The sequence below is a fragment of the Schistocerca americana genome, chromosome 1 (genome assembly GCF_021461395.2).
Source record: "Schistocerca americana isolate TAMUIC-IGC-003095 chromosome 1, iqSchAmer2.1, whole genome shotgun sequence".
Classification (NCBI taxonomy): domain Eukaryota; kingdom Metazoa; phylum Arthropoda; class Insecta; order Orthoptera; family Acrididae; genus Schistocerca; species Schistocerca americana.
In genome coordinates, this window is record NC_060119.1 from 238,857,782 (window position 1) to 238,869,998 (window position 12,217).

General features: G+C 46.1%; 1 protein-coding gene across 1 annotated transcript in view; it reads right to left on the reverse strand.

Annotated features, from left to right (window-relative positions):
• The window catches only part of LOC124622516 (zinc finger protein 236), an 846,219-nt gene that overhangs the window by 141,936 nt on the left and 692,066 nt on the right, over positions 1-12,217 (reverse strand). The window lies entirely within an intron of this gene.

A 12,217-nucleotide genomic window follows, 5' to 3' on the forward strand; every position in this document is an offset into this window, starting at 1 on the left:
GGCAAATTAAAATCTCCACCCAGAACTATAACATGGTGGTGAAATCTACTCGAAATATTTTCCAAATTATCCTTCAGGTGCTCAACCACAACAGCTGCTGAGCCAGGGGGCCTATAGAGACATCCAATTACCATGTCTGAGCCCGCTTTAACCGTGACCATCACCCTAATCATTTCACATTTCGGATCTCCGTCAATTTCCTTCGATACTATTGCACTTCTTATCGCTATAAACACGCCTCCCCCTTCACTGTCCAGCCTGTCTCTGCGGTATACATTCCAATCTGAGTTTAGGATTCCATTACTGTTTACGTCTGGTTCCAGCCAACTTTCTGTCCCTAGTACTATATGGGCGTTGTGACCGTTTATTAATGAGAGCAGTTCTGGGACCTTTCTATAGACGCTCCTAAAGTTTACTATTAGCACATTAATATTGTTATTCCCTGTTGCATTTTGCCTACTCCTACCTTGCCGCGTCTCAGGAGGCGTCTTGTCGGGCCTAGGGAGGGAATTCTCTAACCTAAAAGACCCCCATGTGCACTCCACACGTACTCCGCTACCCTTGTAGCCGCTTCCGGCGTGTAGTGCACGCCTGACCTATTCAGGGGGACCCTACATTTCTCCACCCGATAGCGGAGGTCGAGAAATTTGCACCCCAGATCTCCGCAGAATCGTCTGAGCCTCTGGTTTAAGCCTTCCACTCGGCTCCAAACCAGAGGACCGCGATCGGTTTTGGGAACGATACTACAAATAGTTATCTCTAATTCCACCCCGCGAGCGAGGCTTTCCGCTTTCACCAATTCCGCCAACCGCCTGTATGAACTAAAGATGACCTCTGAACCCAGACAGCAGGAGTAACTGGTGCCGACATGAGCAACAATTTGCAGTCGGGTGCACCCAGTGCTCTCTATCGCTGCCGGTAGGGCCTCCTCCGAATCTCGGATGAGACCCCCCGGCAAGCAGACAGAGTGAACACTGGCCTTCTTTCCCGACCTTTCCGCTATTTCCCTACGGCGCTCCATCACCCGCCTAACGTTGGAGCTCCCAATAACTAATAAACCCCTTCCCCCGTGTGCCTGCTCGGACCTTGCTGAAGGAGCGGCCACATGTCCACTCACAGGCAGAGCGGGCGATGCCACACGGCCAGCCTCCACGTTTACCCTCCGCCTCGTGCGCCGCGAACACCGCTGAACCCGCCACTCCCCTTGGGGAGAGGGTGGCCCAACCGCGCCCGGTACCCGCGAAGATGTCTTTACAGCAGGGACAGTGGGTGAAGCATGTAACACCTGGGGTGTACCTTGCGACGCACCAGACTCCCCACTGCCGCTACACTCCGAGGCAGCAGCCTGAAGACGGCTGACCGCGGCCATCAACACGTTCAGCTGTTCGCGAACAGTGGCCAGCTCCTCCTGCGTCCGTACACAGCAGTCACACATCCTATCCATTCTAAGGAATCAATTTACTGAAGAAAGTTAATCAACTTTTAACTAGACTGCTAATTCACTAAAGGCGGCTGATTATTGACTAAACTCTGATTGCTAGCCACTTCTTGTAGAAAACAATGAAAATAGCACTACCTGTCTCTGGACTGTATTGAAAACAAACACTAGCACTACTGGCACTATGGTTGACTAAAGGGACTCTCTCTGACTGTATTCAAAACAAACACAAAATCTATGGAACACTATTACTAACACCCGACGATTAAAGCTTCCTAAAAGCAAAAGCAGACGGAAGAAGAAGTGACAAGTAAGAAAAATACAGTTAATACTTAAATTAAGGTAGCTCGCTGCACAGCAGACGTGAAGCAGACGGTGGTTAGGACGACACTGACACTACTGGCACTATGGCTGACAAAAGGGACTCTCTCTGACTATATTCAACACAAACACGAAATCTATGGAACACTATTACCAGCACTCGACAATTAAAGCTTCCTAAAAGCAAAAACACACGGAAGAAGAAGTGACAAGTAAGAAAAATACAGTTAATACTTAAATTAAGGTAGCTCACTGCACAGCAGACGTGAAGCAGACGGCGGTTAGGACGACACGACTTCAGGTAACCCCAAAGCCAATAATCGCACGGACTGAGGTCTGGGGACCTGGGAGGCCAAGCGTGACGAAAGTGGCGGCTGAGCACACGATCATCACCAAATGACGCGCGCAAGAGATCTTTCACGCGTCTAGCAATATGGGGTGGTTTGTTTTTGTTCTAATGGAACCCCATGTTATTCCAAGCATGTGTGTCAATTTTTACCTCTCTATCTACAATATTCCGTGGTTTATTAAGTTTTCAAATTTATCTGACATTTTGATCACCCGGTATATATTATGATTTTGAACACTATTAAAGTAAATACATTGTTTGTTCTCTATCAAAATCTTTCATTTGCTAACTATGCCTATCAGTAGCTAGTGACTTCAGTAATTAGAATCTTTTATTTAGCTGGCAGTATTGGCGCGCGCTGTATTGCAGTAGTTCGAGTAACGATAATTTTTGTGAGGTAAGTGATTCATGAAAGGTACAGGTTATTGTTAGTCAGGGCCATTCTTTTGTAGGGATTATTGAAAGTGAGATTGCGTTGCGCTGAAAATATTGTGTGTCAGTTTAGTGATGTTCAGAATAAGTAAAGAGAGAGATGTGTACGTTCAGTTTTGCTCAGCTGTTTGAAAATCAAATAACGTAAGGGGTTTATCAGCACAATCATTCATAAATTTTTCTAACAAGGGAACCTCCCCATCGCACCCCCCTCAGATTTAGTTATAAGTTGGCACAGTGGATAGGCCTTGAAAAACTGAACACAGATCAATCGAAAAAACAGGAAGAAGTTGTAAGGAACTATGAAAAAATAAGCAAAATATACAAACTGAGTAGTCCTTGCGCAAGATATGCAGCATCAAGGATGGTGTGAGCGCAGGAGCGCCGTGGTCCGGTGGTCAGCGTGAGCAGCTCCGGGACGAGAGGTCCTTGGTTCAAGTCTTCCCTCGAGTGAAAAGTTTAATTTTTTATTTTCAGACAATTATTATCATTGACCTTGTTATTGAAGTCGCAAGCTATATTTGCTGGATTCATATTGCCCACGGAATACATCTCGAGTATTTAATGCACTCTCGTCCAAAGTAGCGAACAGTCAACTGCCAGCCAGGGAGCCTCTCTAGCAGGAACACTCTCTCTTCCGTGCGCTGTGGTCGACCGACGTCGTGTGTTTCTATGTTTGTTTAGGTGTAGCGTCCCTATACTACGGCGCAGTTACCTCGCATCGGACGGACAGATAATAATTGTCTGAAAATAAAAAAATTAAACTTTTCACTGGCTGCTCATTCTAACCACGGGATCACGACGATCCGGAGCTCACACTATCCATGTTGTTGCCTATCTTGCACATGGACTACTCAGTTTGTATATTTTGGTTATTTTTTCATAGTTACACACATCCTCTTCCTGTTTTCTCGATTGATCAGTGTGCCAACTTATAACTAAATCTGAGGGGGGTGCGATGGGGAGGTTACCTTGTAAGGGGAGGTTTCATAGTATTTAGTCTCTTTTGCCACGCTTTGATGACAAGCATAAACTTTTAATTCACAAAATCTTATCTGAGGAGTGAGGAGGTTACTCGAACATCCACCTGTGTTCGCTATGGAGAATACCGAGAAGCTCGACTGCAGTTTCAGCATACCTACATAATTCAAGCCAGACGTCTCCAACGTAATGTTCCTCAGTGCCCCAGAAACGCTTCCGGTATACGCAGACACGGAGACGGCGCGCGCCATCTTCAGGCCCAATCTCAGCAGGGCCGCAGAGGCTGGTAATGACCTGGCGGACAGGTGAGGAGAAACACGGCCGGCGCAGACGCCTGCACCGGCGACCCGGCGACCTCTGGCGGCGCGCTAACGAGCCTCCCGCTGCAGCCGGGGCTGCTAGGCTGAGCTAGGCGCTCGCCGCGGCCGCGGCGCCGGCAGCCCGCACGGTAGCCGCCCGCCTGCTAATTGCCGGCTTGATTTGCTCCGGCCGCCTGCGTAATGACGCGCGCGCGGCCTTAAATCGACGTCGCCGCGCCTGGGCGGGGCGCCGCGCGCCGCTTTCCCACACGCGAGACGCCTCGGCGCCGGATCGCCTACACGTGTCGCGCAGTATCTCAACCCTTCCACGTAACGAGAGCCCGCCGCCGGCCTACGACGTCGCTAACTGATCCCGCCTTTTTCCCGCTGCCCCGGTGTCGTCCTTCGCGATTTCAGAGCCGGGGTCGTAACTCGGACAGACGGACGCGGACCCCTTGAGGGACGGCCCGACCGACGTATAAACCTGTCCCGCGTCGCGAACTGCGGCCGCAGCAGCGTTAATGAAACGATCTGATTACATCCGCCGGTCGCCGCATGGGTGGAGCCGCCACCGCCGGAGCCTCGCAGTAGCAGCCCAATATATCAGGGGCGCCCCGCGTCGCGTACCCTCCCCCCCTCCACAGAACATGCCGCGCTATCTGCGCGCCGAGTGCTTCAATCGAGACACGTGGTGTGAGCTTAATTATGGTCCCACTGCGTCGTTTAGTGTCGCTGCAGCAGAGGAAAACTGTACGCTCCTTCACGATTGCTGCCAGAGACAGCTGCACAAACTTTGCAGGAAAGGCTGGGCGCAGGGAGAACAGTTGTGTAGGAGAGGACATGCAGTGTTCGCCGTATCGTATGAAACGCATAGGCACAATCACATGCAAAAAATTGCCTCTGAGCACTATGGGACTTAACATCTACGGTCATCAGTCCCCTACAACTTAGAACTACTTAAACCTAACTAACCTAAGGACATCACACAACACCCAGTCATCACGAGGCAGAGAAAATCCCTGACCCCGCCGGGAATCGAACCCGGGCGTGGGAAGCGAGAACGCTACCGCACGACCACGATCTGCGGACCAATCACATCCATTTCACCATCTATAGTCGTCACTTCTGTGCATTACAGAGTGGTTTTACTAATTGGGGATATTGTAAGACTTCTATGACTAAGGAATTTTTTGCTAGCGCACTCGAGCAGATGTAATTGCGATGGATTGCTCACGCACTGCCTGCGATATGTAAGCTATAAGAGAATCTCAGACCAGAGAGCAGTGTTGTATGCAGTAAGAGCAGTGTCAGTAGCAGTAGAAGTAAGACGTAGCTTGCAGTCTGGTGTATGGAGTTGGCTGGGCCGGTGGGGAGCGATGGCGGTGCCTGAGCGATGTAGTATAAGGCAAAAGCAGCCTCGCGCATATGTACAATTGTTATATCAAGTCCCATGTAAATGTTTTAAAAAAATTTCTTAATAATAATCTTTCTTATAAAAATTAACTTTTGACAATCATTCATCTCAATTTTAAAAAATGGTTCAAATGGCTCTGAGCACTATGGGACTTAACTGCTATCAGTCCCCTAGAACTTAGAACTACTTAAACCTAACTAACTTAAGGACATCACACACATCCATGCCAGAGGCAGGATTCGAACCTGCGACCGTAGCGGCCTCGCGGTTCCAGACTGTAGCGCCTAGAACCTCTCGGCCACTCCGGCCGGCCATCTCAATTTAAAGAATTTACTAATTTCTCCAATCCATGGTCATCCCGATTATTCTAAAGAAAAATCAGTTGTTTCTGTTTATACATGACAAATGCATCGGCCAGCATGCGCTGGGCTGTGCCAGAAAAATTTCTTATACGCGCAGATATATATGCGTTATCCGGCGACTTTATTGAGGTAAGAATTTTCAATTTATTCAGAATTATTTTTCAGGGCCATGACGCTGCACTGCTGACGTTCAAATTTACCAGTTTAGATTCACAGTCAGTTAATTATTGAGAGGTTACAGGTAAGCCACAATTTTATTGAGAGGTTAGTCACATTTTATTATTCCAAGGTTACGGAAGTAAACTGTTGGTAGGTTACGCTGAAAGTGAATTATATAATTATATTTTTTTTCTGTTGGGAGGTTACGCTGAATGTGAATCCTATATATATTTATTTTTTTTAGTCTTGGGAGGTTACGCTTAATTTGAATGATATATTATATTTTTTATCTGTTGGGAGGTTACAATATACTGCAAGAGGATAAACAATGTCATATGGACATATAGCCGGGACTGGATTTCAAGGGGGACACATCCGCTTCAAGGCGGAGATAATAGATCTTTCACATTATGGATTCCAATGGTTGAAAGTACACTTGAGTAAACACCACGCAACTGGTAATGTTCTGTCCATATTAGTGTTCAGCACAAGAGGGCAGTGAGATGGAGCATCGTCATGTAGTAGCCACCCTACCCGTTGTACCACCAAAGGCACTTCTTCCAGCAGTGGAGGCAGCATCAAATGGTTCAAAGGCTCTAAACACTAGGGGACTTAACATCTGAGGTGGTCGGTCCCCTAGAATTAGAACTACGTAAACCTAAATAACCTAAGAACATCATACACAGCCATGCCCGAAGCAGGATTCGAACCTTCGACCATAGCGGTCGCGCGTTTCCAGACTGTAGCGCCTAGAACCGCTCGGCCACTCCGGCCGGCAAGACCGGTTGAGAGGAGGGACCGTGTTACGATCTTCCACGATGAAACAATTTTTGAAGACCTAATTCAGTATTTCTGCCTTCTCTCTATCATCTTCCGAAACGGAACGAACAAATAGATAATTTTGACCCTCTTACTGATTTTACATACGACCTAAACCTCTCATTGCTTTCCTTACGTTCATTTTAGCTTAGTTCTGCTTTTGTTTTTCAGCTGGAATTTTACTTCTCTTGAATTTCAGGTGAAGTTCTCTTTGTTTAACTAGCAGTTTTCTAACAACGCTGTTATACCATGATGGGCCTTTCCCATGTTACTCGGAACACATTGGCCTAGGGCAATTTTTTGCATTTGTTTTCCACATCTTCGTCCTCATCACCGAAAATTTGACGCTGACAGCTCAAGTACTCTGAAGTTTGTATCCTGTCAGTCTTGTTAAGCATAAATATCTTCCAATCTTTCTTAACATTCTTTGTCAGACCTGTTGTCATACATGCTATCCCAGCCTTATGATCACTGGTACCTAACTCTGCGTTAACTGATTCGATAAGTTCAGACCTGTTTGTTGCCAGGAGGTCTAATATGATACCCCTACGGGTTGGTTCTCTAACTAACTGCTCAAAGTAATTTTCGGACAGGACATCCAGAACAATGTGACACGAATCCCTGTCTCTGGCACCAGTTTTGATAGTACGACACTCACAACCTGTACCTGGCAAGTTGAAGTGACCCCCTATTACAACGGCATGAGCAGGAAAATTACTAACGATATTCTGCAAGTTATATCTGAAGTGCTCTACCACTAGAGCTTCTGAACCAGGCGGCCTACAAAAGCGTTCGATTATCATTTTCGACCAATCTTTAATGCTTAACTTCACGCAGATTAATTCACAATCGGCATCCATGATAACCTCGCTAGTTTTTATCGAATTCTTTACCGCAATAAACACGCCGCCACCACCGACGACTAACCTATCCTTACGATAAATATTCCAATCTGAACTTAGGAGCCGGCCGGTGTGGCCGTGCGGTTCTAGGCGCTTCAGTCTGGAACCGCGTGACCGCTACGGTCGCAGGTTCGAATCCTGCCTTGGGCATGGATGTGTGTTATGTCCTTAGTTAGGTTTAAGTAGTTCTAAGTTCTAGGGGACTGATGACCACAGATGTTAAGTCCAATAGTGCTCAGAGCCATTTGAACCATTTTTGAACTTAGGATTTACCGTCCGGTTTCAACCAACTTTTTGTTCTTAATACTATGTGTGCTTTACAACCTTCAATAAGCGATAATAATTCTGGGACCTTCCCTTGGATGCTCCTGAAGTTTACTGAAATCATATTAACCTTTTCAACCTCCGACGTGCAACGACGAACGTTCTCTGAGGACATTGTGGCTAATTTATCAGGCAAATTGTCTTTGTCTTTGATACCAAGTAGGGGGGAGGAGGTTCTGTAACATAAAAAAGCCTCATGTGCACGCCACACGTACTCCGCTACCCTAGTAGCCGCTTCCTGTGGGTAGTGGACGCTTGACCTATTAAGGGGAACCAAAAAGAAAATGGCTCTGAGCAGTATGGGACTAAACAAATGGTTCAAATGGCTCTGAGCACTATGGGACTTAACATCTATGGTCATCAGTCCCCTAGAACTTAGAACTACTTAAACCTAACTAACCTAAGGACATCACACAACATCCAGTCATCACGAGGCAGAGAAACGCCCTGACCCTGCCGGGAATCGAACCCGGGCGTGGGAAGCGAGAACGCTACCGCACGAGCACGAGCTGCGGACTGGGACTTCACATCTGAGGTCATAAGTCCCATAGAACTTAGATCTCCTTAAATCTAACTAACCTAAGGACATCACACACGTGCATGCCCGAGGCAGGATTCGAACCTGCGACCGTAGCGTTCGCGCAGTTCCAGCCTGATGCTCCTAGAACCGCTCCGTCACACCGACCGGCTATTAAGGGGAACCTTGCAATTCTGTACCGGATAGCGTAGATCGAGAAATTCGCAACCGATACCGTCGCAGAGTCGTTTAACCCTCTGTTTTGCACTTTTCACTCTACTCCAAACCAGAGTACCGCGATCAACACTAGTAAGATGGTACAAAAAGACAGCTCAGCCTGCACCGCGTGTGCGATACTAATTGCCCTCACTAGATCAACCATCCGCCGAAAAGAGCCGAGGATGCCCTCAGAACCCAAGCGGAAGGCGTAATTCGTGCCGACGTGTGCCACTACATGCAGCCGGTTGTACTAACTGCGCTCGGTAGCTGCCGGCGGGGCCTGCTCCACATCACAGACGAGAGTCCCCGGCAAATATACCGAGTGCACGCTGCCATTCTTTCCGACGTACCTGCTATTTCCCTGAGCGGCTCCATCACCTGCCTAACATTGGAGCTCCCAATGACAAGCATACCCACAATCTGCACTTTTCCGGACTGGGCAGGAAAATCGTCCGCTGGCCCAACAGCACTTCAGGGTGCAAACTGTGCGACCACAGTGACCCTGTCGAAATCAAACACTGTAAGGTTTGGAAGGTTTCTGCTGTGTCAAAGAAAGGAGGCGATTGTATGATCGACTCTGAAACGAAAGGTAGTTCTTGGCTAGCTCGTCACACTCCTGACAAGAAATAGCAGTGAATTGGTGGAAATGCATACAAGCACGCACGCACGCACAAACGCACGCACACACACACACACACACACACACACACACACACACACACACGCACACACACACACCAAAGAAAATAATGAAACGTAGCACTCCACAGAATACTGGAAAAAATATTTTGAGTCAGAAAAGTACAGATCGTTGATCTTTTTGCTCGATGACGCATCTGATGTGATCTTTTTTTCTTGTGTACACTAGTGTCCATCTGCACACAGACTGACTATGCACAAGATGTAACAGTACTTAAGATGGGAAATTGTCGCGATTTCAGCCTACAGTCCAGATGACTTACACTTGTTTCCAGAATTGGAGTAGTACCTGCGTAGAAAGACGTAAACATCTACGTTGAGGTTCAGAAAGTAATGATAAAGGACTGAGAAAAGAGTCGGGGCGCTTCTGCAAAAAAGAACGTCTTCTGACTTCAGAGTGTGCACACGCCAGTGGCGATAACGTGGAAAGATAACCAAAAATATATTCGACTGAGAACATATCAAGTTAATACGTACCTATGGTGATGCAATGTTTGTTTTTCGTACGTACTTTAAATTTTCAGACAATCCTCCTAATTTTTAGTACCGTTGTTACTGTGGTAAAGCAAAATAAGTAGCACTGAAAAAAGAAAAATCTTAAATATTAAAAGCAACAACAGGAAAACTACAGCAAGCGTCTCAAAGAAATCGCATTGTTGACGTAGCAAGCGTAACGGGGCTTGTCCTCATTATGCTAAGTCGAATGTTCAGTGCGGTATCCAGGCAATATTTTCAACTTTGAGGTTGCTATGACGAACAGACATCATGAATTTAAGATTCATGATTTCCTAAAATACTTCATGAATACAAGACATGACGCAACGTGAAATTCCGTCGTAAATGACGATTGTGCCATTGATTTTCAAGCAGGACCTTCAGGCCGACCAGGTTTTGTCACAGTTAAGAGGGAGTATTTTTGTCTCACAAAGGCCATACATCGAGTTCTTTATTCCTTCTGTTGTCACGCGGGAACGTTATAAGGAAGGTAGAATGTTTAGGAATGGCAGCCGGAACGGATTGTTCTGCCGCTTTCGAGCATAGAGATGAAGTGCCCTCAGCATAGTTAATCGGCGTAACTCTTATTACTGCCTGCAGATGGTGACTTGTTTCTGACGTTACTCCAGCGTTTGAAATTCTCTGCAGCGTCCGCAATGGGACGTGGAAGTATCTCGTGACTGAAGATGAGCAACACCTCCCCCTCTCCCCACCTCTCTCTCTCAACACACACAAAAACACACAAAAACGCACGCACACACACACACACACACACACACACACACACACACACACACACACACGCTCCTCTACCTTCACTTCGCGTACCTGAAGCGCATACAAAGATGTATGAACACACTTTCGTACAGTTTCGTAACGGCAGCAAGTAACAAAGTTTGTGAAATATCTTCCGCTTTAACCTTTGTTAGTGTGAACATATTAATTATCACTTGGTCTGTTGTCTCTTAAATTTTTCCTTAGAATAATCGCTGATAAAAACAGGGCCTTTGAGCTTTACCTCTGACAAAATACTAAAACGGCAGAATGCATGATGTGGTGCTAGTTGCTGTTCTAGTTTCACCAGAAATATTCTATTCCTGTGATGAACACTATTTGTCTTACGCGGTTAACATACTTGCTGTGTAACCAAACTCTTAAGATGTATCAGTACATTAACAACAAACTTTCAAGCCGGCCGGAGTGGCCGTGCGGTTCTAGGCGCTGCAGTCTGGAACCGAGCGACCGCTACGGTCGCAGGTTCGAATCATGCCTCGGGCATGGATGTATGTGATGTCCTTAGGTTAGTTAGGTTTAATTAGTTCTACGTTCTAGGCGACAGATGACCTCTGAAGTTAAGTCCCATAGTGCTCAGAGCCATTTGAACCAAACTTTGAAAAAGAGGAACTCACGCAAACACAATCATTTTTAGGGCTCCGTACCTCAATCGGTAAAAACGGAAATCTTATTGCGTCACTTTGTTGTCTGTCTGTCTTCCTCTTCACTGTTATGCTGTTCAAAACCCCTTTTCGCAAGAGCGGGTAGACGTAACAAGCTAAAATTTAAGTTACATATTAAGCTCTACGGTCCCTCGGCGATGTAAAAAGGTGAAGCTTCTAAATCAATGTAATCAAAAGATACGGCCATTTATGCCACTTTTTGATACGCGCTAACTCAGTTATCGAAACATGTAGGGTTCTTTCCGTTGGCCTAGAATCATGAAGTTTGGCAAGAAGCAACTTTTCGCTGTACAAGTTAAGGAAAAAAACACTAAAACAGTGAATTTGTTCTCATATCACACGAAAATAAACTTCTCATTTGTTATCTGACAGTCAGTCTGTCCGTCCGTATATAAAACTCCTTTTTCTCAGGAACAAGTGGACGTATCAAGTTGAAATTAACTTGGCGGTGTAATAAATGCAAGCTTCTGAGTCAATGAAATGAAAAGATACGGTAATTTATTTCACATACTTTGATACTCGGAAACTAACACATCAAAACTTATAAGGTACTTCCCGTGGATCTAGGATCATGAAATTCGTCTGGAAGCGAGGTTCAAACAGTACAAAGGAAAAAATCCGAAAATTGTTACTTTGGAATTATATCAGAGAAAAAATAGTTATTTGCTATCGGACTTCAAACTTGAAATTAAAACATTCTAGAAAGTCTTGGAATCTGTGGGAATGATATCTTGCCAGTATTAGTGTCGATAATAGCCAAAAATCATCGAATGGATGAACCGTCTATATTGGTTCAAATGGCTCTAAGCACTATGGGACTTAACATCTGAGGTCATCAGTCCCCTAGACTTAGAACTACTTAAACCTAACTAACCTAAGGACATCACACACGTCCATGCCCAAGACAGGATTCAAACCTGCGACCGCGGCAGCAGCGCCTAGAACCCCTCGGTCACAACAGCCGGCAACTGTCTATATACGTCATTAATTTTTTACTGAACGCTCAGTGAGCGAATCCTACTCGTACCTG